Consider the following 7,470-nt stretch of genomic DNA (forward strand, 5'->3'; position numbering starts at 1 on the left):
TTTTATATACGCAAAATTCCAAAAGCTCCACAATGGGAGTACTAAAAGTGATAGATGAATGTGGCAGAGTGGCAGGATAAGAGATCAACAGAAATATATTGGACTACTGTATATATTGACTAAGACCACGGAAGAAGGGATCAAAAAGATAGTACCCTTCATAATAGCCAACCACAAATTGAAACATCTAGGGATATACCTAAGTAAAAAAAACAAAAGATATCTAAGAGGAAAACTACAAAACACTATTAAAAGAAACTCAGAGTGACCTCAACAAATGGAAGGATATCCATGCTTATGGATCGGAAGACTCAATATAGTAAAGATGTCAGTTCTGCTCAAGGCACTATATAAGTTCAGTGCTATCCCGATTCAAATACCATCATCTTTCTTCAAATATTTGGAAAAACTGATTGCCAACTGTGTTAGTCTGGGTAGACTAGAGAAACAAATTCATAAATATGCACATGTATATAAGAGTTTTATATAAAAGGTAATTGTACATTAAGAAAACATCCCAAACCAGTCCAGTCCAAGGTCATAAGTCCGATATTAGTCCTTATGTACAACAACAATCTATAATGTCCTCTTCAGACTCATGAAACACACGCAATGACACCGAATGCAAAAGATCACAGGCCAGTGGGTAGAAAGTCTTTGGTGGTAGAAGCATCTTAGTGCTGGCAGGCCATTCCATGGCCATTCCAGTTCCCAGGGCTGCATCAGGGTAGGTACATATGGCATCTCCTCAGGGATGCCTCGCAAGAGAGTCAGCCTTGTCAGTAGAGTCTCCAAGGGGGTGAACTGAGAGAGATAGGTGTCTTCCGCCTCCAAGGAGGAAGCACCAGATTTCCCAGAATTCTCAGGGGGAAGGCCATTCCCACAGAAGTCTCACTGGCTATCTCCAGATTGACAGCCTAGACTCCACCCATACACTCTTAATCCTAAAATTGACAGCAGATTAGGTGACTACCACACCAATTTCCACACCAACTTCATATGGAGAGGGAATTGCTAGAGAACTTCTTGAGAAGGACAAAGTTGGAGGGCTTGCTTTACCTGATTTTAGCACCTATTATACAGCCACACTTGTCAAAACAGTGTGATATTGGTATAATGTTCGATAGTAAGACCAATGGGAAAAGATTGAAATCCCAGAAATAAAATCATCAGCATACAGACAACTGATCTTCGATAAGGGCCCCAAAAATACCAAATGGGAAGCGAATGCCCTCTTCAATAAGTGGGGCTGGAAAAAATAGATATCAACCTGCAGAAAAATGAAGCAAAACTTTTACCGCATTCCATGCACAAGAATAAACTTAAGGTGGATCACAGACCTAGAGGTAAAACCCAAAACTACTACGATCATCAATGAGGGAATTGGGACAAACATGAGGACTTTGACTCAGGGAATACGTAAGATATTGGAAATAGGGAAGGACACAAACACAGAGGAAACACAAATTGACACGTAGGATATACTAAACAAAAAACACTTGTGTCCATTGAAAGAATTTGCCAAGAGAGAGTAAGAGAGCCCACAGACTGGGAAAACATCTTTAGCAATGACACATCAGACAAAGGCTTTATTACTAAAATCTACAATAATCTGCTAACTTACAAGAAAAAACCCATTGTCCACTGAGGAGGTGGGCAATGGACCTGAACAGAAGTTTCTCAAGGGCAGAAATCCAAATGGCCAATACACATATGAAAAAATGTTCCAGATCCCTAGCCATAAGATAAATGCAAATTAAAACACCTATGAATACCACCTAACACCCTCAAAGATAGCCCAATTCAAGAAATCAGAAAGTAGCAAGTGTTGGGGAGGCTGTGTGGAGAGATAGGAATGCTCATCCACTCCTGGTGCACCTGTGGGTATATATCTATCCATTATGGATATCAATTTGGCAATATCTAAATTAGATGGAAATTGTGCTGCCCTATGACCCAGCAATCCCCCTACTGTGAATATACCCAGAAGAGACAAGAAACAAACCAAGGCCCGACATCTGTGCTCCAATGTTCATCACGGTGCATTTCACAACTGCAAGAAGTTGGAAACAACCAAAATTTCCATCAATGGATAAATGGATTAAAAAACTGTGGTACATACATGCAATGGAGTACTATGCATCCCTAAAACGCAGTGTTGAACGCATGAAACACATACCACATGGGAAGAACTGGAGGAAATCAAGCTAAGCGAAATAAGCCAAGCACAAAAGTACAAGTACAACATGAGTCCACTGAGGTAAGCAGAAAAAAATGCAAAAAGGGGCATGTAGGAAAAGCTTTTAAACACATACATACCAAAGTGAGGTCCAGGTACTATGGCGGTGCCAAACCAAACCCAGGAATATGTATGACAGCCAAATAATGAGGGAGAAAGAGAGTAAAAAGAGAGAGACAGGGGTGGCAGGGAAACAGGGCACTACCTCACCCAAGGAGAAGGTGTTGTTTATAACTCCACAAGAGAGGGAGAGAGAGACCAGACTTCAAAGCAGCATGCCAATAAGTGAATGCATGAACCAGGGAACCAATAGAGAGGTCAACGGGGCTGGCCCCCAATTCCAAGTACTTGGGAACCACCCCTCCACCCCATCCCAGAGGAATGCACTTCAGACGACCGCACTGAAGCTGCAGCTCAGGAAGTGGGGCGCGTATGATCAGGAGCAAACGAAGAGGGAAGGAGAGAGTGGAACACACCCCGGCCCACCACACCCTGAGGAAAATATTCCAACCCAGAGCAACCAATGCACAGAGAGGATCTCAGGGCCAGCTGACACATAGCACTAAGAGGAACAGCAACTGGGGACACGGTGTGGGAGATGTGCCCGACCGCACCACACCGGGGTGAACACTAAGACTACAGCGCAGCAGAATGGGGAGCACAGCAACAAAGTCCGTGTACAGACTGTTTGACACAATGGATATGTGGATGGATGGTGATAAAAGCTGTAAGAGCCCCCAATACAATGATTTAAAAAAATTAAGTGACTGTTATTATTCCTTTTATAATGAACTTCCTTTTGTTTTGAGATCCACATTTCTGATAAATGAATTTTTTCTTCTGTTTGAGAATGTCTAGCGTTTTTTGCCTGGCAGATTTGCTAGAAATTGGATTGTTGGTGAAATTTTCCATTTCTCCTTAATTTTTAAGGATAATTTTACTGTTTCAAATTGTAGACTGGTGAGTTTTTTGAAAGAATTATATGTTCTTCTAGGATTTCCTTAATTTGCATTTTTAAAAGTTCACTCCATTTTCCACTTGCTTACGTGCTTTAGAGCAAGTTGTCTCATATATTTCTTAATATTACTGATTAGATTTTTTATTACCATCTAACTTCTTTATCTTTCTTTCTCAATTTTTGCTTTTTACTTCTGCAGTCTGAATATATCAGTGCATGTGAATTATCTTTGGAACGTTATCAGTTTTCTTATACTTGCAACCATAGTGGCCCATTTGGCAAAAACATTAAGTGTGTGCTTAAAATGATTCCAGGCTGAGACTCTTCCTGAAGCGATCAACACCATATAGATGATCCTCTTTGGCTTAAAAGAGGTCAATGTAGTCTAATTTGGAGACCACAATACACAGGATTAGGATTAACACCCTTTTGGGGTTTGTTTACCCAGGAATTAGATATATTTAGGGTATTATGTATAACCATGACAATACTTTCATCCCTAGTTCTAGTGCTCTTTCCCAAGTGACCAAACTATTGAACCATGGAGGAATGATTTGCCATTTCCATAAGAGGGAGACAATAGTCCTGCCAAAGGATATGTCCAGGCAAAATGGCAATAGAAGAGTATACAGTTTTCAGATAAAGACAGAGAACATTCTTTTATTTCTTGTTATATATTTGAATCCTCATGGCCTATTTTGGTCCTTGTATTAGTAATTGACAGGCACTGGGTCATGCTTTTCATTAGTATTCATGGATGTGTCACAGGGTTTGTTTCATTGTTGCAATGATTGGTATGGTCATAGCATCTGCTTCAGGACTGCATTAATTCATTTAATGAGTTCTGCAGTGGTAGGATGTAGGAAAGGTGAAAGTGCCCAACTATGTCCATACTGTCAAACTAGATTTGTGCCTCTTGTCCGGGCAAGTGAATTCCTAAGTAGCTGTCAACCCTATTGGCATGCTATAAGCAGCATATAGCTGGGAGAGGTTATGAATAATAGAGTTTTCAGTTGCTAACTTGCATGACCAGACCTGCATCAAAGGTGGTGTTCAAGCACTTCAGGGCATAAAGTCAATTGTCAGACACAAGCAGACATGCTGTGTAATCCACCTGCCACTATTTCAGTGTTGTCAATATGGGGTATGTGCTAGGCAGTGTTCTCTAGAGAAACAAAACCAGGACAGTTATGAATATATATATATGATATATATGGATATATATAGAAGGATTCATTGTGTTAACCTTAATGTGAATATTTTGCATACCACCTAACTAAGTCCTGATTACCCATACTGGGTCCCTTCTGATTTAAAATTTACTTCTTTTATTTGGGTCTTTCTTGCCCCCAGTTGTATCAACACTGAGCCACAAGAGCTTTTTTATTTTCCCCAGATGGACTGAAGCTTGAGCAGCTCTTGTTATAGACTGCCTTAATACTGGGATCAAAATAGATACCTGGTCCCCATACTACTGATTGATGGCAGATGGCAGAAAGACAGCTTCTATTCTCATTATGAATATCTCATTATCAGGGCCCTGATAATTCCCTATGTACACCACATGTTTCAATCCTAGTTCCATAATAAAATCCTATAATTTGTTCATAGCTAGCCAGAATAATGTGGAAGACAGAATATCTCTCTCACTAGGCTAAGCCACCTGGAAGGCAGCCACAATCCAAATTAGTAGGGATACTATCTGTTCTTTCTGCATACAGACTCTGTCTCAATGCTGGATTTATGACAGAGGTCACTTTGGACATTTCATGCCCTATGAGTATAATATCCTCCACCTGGATCACACAGGTGGGGAAGCCAAGCGGCAACAGACTCCCTACCCCTTTTCCTGCATAAAGTGGCTAGCACAACCAGCTCTACTGCCCTGAAGTCCCACATGATGACCTTCTACTGTGCTTGGGATTCAGTAATTCTACACTCATACAAACACTGAAGACAAATGTGTGCATAAATAAGTGTGGTGAAGAAAGCTGATGGTGCCAGTCTGTGGAGAGATACAGTGTCTAGGGTCTTAAAGGCTTGAAGGTAAACAAGCGGCCATCTAGCCCAGAAGCAACAAAGCCCACATGGAAGAGCACACCAGCCTGTGTGATCACAAGGTGTCGAAGGGATCAGGTATCAAGCACCAAAGAACAAAACCTCATATCATCATATAAGGAGGGGAGTGGGGTGAGGATCCAAGGCTGATCTGTAGGTAACTGGACATCCCTTTGCAGAGGGGTAGCAGGGAGGAGATGAGTCACTCAGGGTGCAGTTTATCATCAAAGAAACACACAACTTTCCTCTAGTTCTTAAATGCTTCCTCCCTACCCATCTGCCCACTATCACAATCCCAATTCTACCTTACAAACTTGCCTAGACCAGAGGATGTACACTGGTGCAGATAATTTTGTATCCAATTGTTATGATGGGTCTGTTTTAACTTTGTCACTGCAACCGGCTGGGTCTGCAAGGGAGCCATCTCTGTTTGTTCTCCCTACTGTTCCTTTTTTGGATTTCGTAAAGGATTTCAGAAAGTCTGAGCATTTGGAAGGAGAGTCTGCCTTCACAAACATTTCCCACACTTGCTGCAGTTGAAGGCACTGTCCTTTCACCATCACTTAGAAGCATGCAAGGCTTTCTGCAATGGAATCTGATGTCTTGGGGCAGGTGGCCAATGTCTCAGTGACACTAGCCTGGATAATCCTATTTCTCTTTCTAAATGCTACTCTTCTCCCAGCTCATGGACCTTCTTGTATAGCCATCTCAGCTTCAATGGCAGCACAGACAGCACACAAATAGTCCTGGCTTCCAAGGTATATTTATTGGCCTTATCAATTCCAATTACATCCAGGAGTTCCAGAAATTCTGCAGCATTTTGAAGCAAATCCTCAAACTTACATGCCAGTTCTCAGTTTTCTAATACCTAAATTAAAATACCAGACATGGAGACCCTAGGCCATCCTGAGATTTTCCAGTATGGAGAGCCCCACCCCAAGCCTACCAATTCTATTTCTCTGTGGCTTCTGGGTTTCTGATATCCTGGCTGGATCACCAATTGTTAGGGCTCAGGCTCAAAAGGGATATTCTCCCCGTAAATAGAGTGTGAGAGACTTTGAAACTAACCTGAAGCCAAAATGAGAGACAGCATTTTATTTACATCAAGGGTTTACAGAATGGGGTAGCAGAATTGCATCCATTGACAGTGGTCTGGACAGGAAAGGATCCAAAGAGGACGTTGCTACAAGGGCTTTTTAAAAAAATACCAGTTAATACACAACTTTAAGTAAGTGGGGGTAACTGAAACTATGTGTATTAGCATCATGGCATTTGGTTTCAGTTATTGTGAGCACTGGACAACATCACAAGTGTCTATTGTCTGGTGTCCTCCTTGTGAAAATTTGGCAGACACTCATAACTTAGCTTAAGTTTAGCCTTTTAGAGTGTTAGCTAGTGTCCCTATAAATGACACTGTAATCATCATAAAAAAAGATTTTTCAAGCTCTGCCTTGAAGTATAATGTTATCTGTAATAGAATTATATCCACCCATTTACAAGGAAGATGAGAAAATGTGAATATTATTTAAATTCATGCACAAATCTTAAATTCAATGAAGAAATTGAAAATTTTTTTCCTAAAGTCTGAAACTGATAGGACATGCAATCTAGGTGCATTGATAATAACTGATATATTGGAAGTAAAAGATGAAACAGAAAGGAAGATTCCATAGTTGGGCAATATGGACTTGATAGAAACAGCACTTGAGATTACATTATAGAATTTTGAAAAATGGGCAAAGAGACACCTGATTGGTGGTGGTGCTCTTATATCAGTCAGGGACAGAGCCAACTTGAAGTCCTTTGTTCATCCTAACTTGATGCCTGGATTGTGGCCAGAGCTGTTTCATGCCTAAGGCACATTAAAAAAAAAAAAAAGAACTTTGAAAAATGACTGACTTATTTATTGTAAAATCCTTTTTTTAAACAATGTGGATAGTAACCATATATGTGACCTTGTCAGATGTAATACACAGGAATCAAGTATTAGGCACTGTGGCATAAAGATCCCTGGTGACTCAGTGTTTACACATTGGACTGTAATCCTCAAGGTCAGCAGTTCAAAACCAACAGCAACTACAAGTGAAAAAATGGGGCATTCTACTCATTCTTTCCTATAGTGTTCCTATGAATTATCACTGACTTGATGGAAGTGAGTTTGGTTTTTGAGTAGAAGAATTGGGCTGTTCACTGCGGAGGGCAGCATTGAGGACAT

At 40.7% G+C, this 7,470-nt stretch overlaps 1 non-coding gene across 1 annotated transcript; it reads left to right on the top strand.

Annotated features, from left to right (window-relative positions):
* Window positions 1–6,975: 6,975 nt before the first annotated feature.
* On the top strand, window positions 6,976–7,120 carry LOC115870249. Its single transcript, XR_004046618.1, has one exon. It is a non-coding gene; the product is annotated as a small nucleolar RNA SNORA48 (small nucleolar RNA).
* Window positions 7,121–7,470: the final 350 nt, after the last annotated feature.

The sequence above is a fragment of the Echinops telfairi genome, unplaced genomic scaffold, assembly GCF_000313985.2.
Source record: "Echinops telfairi isolate 266 unplaced genomic scaffold, ASM31398v2 ScPeMD7_443;HRSCAF=831, whole genome shotgun sequence".
Classification (NCBI taxonomy): Eukaryota; Metazoa; Chordata; class Mammalia; order Afrosoricida; family Tenrecidae; genus Echinops; species Echinops telfairi.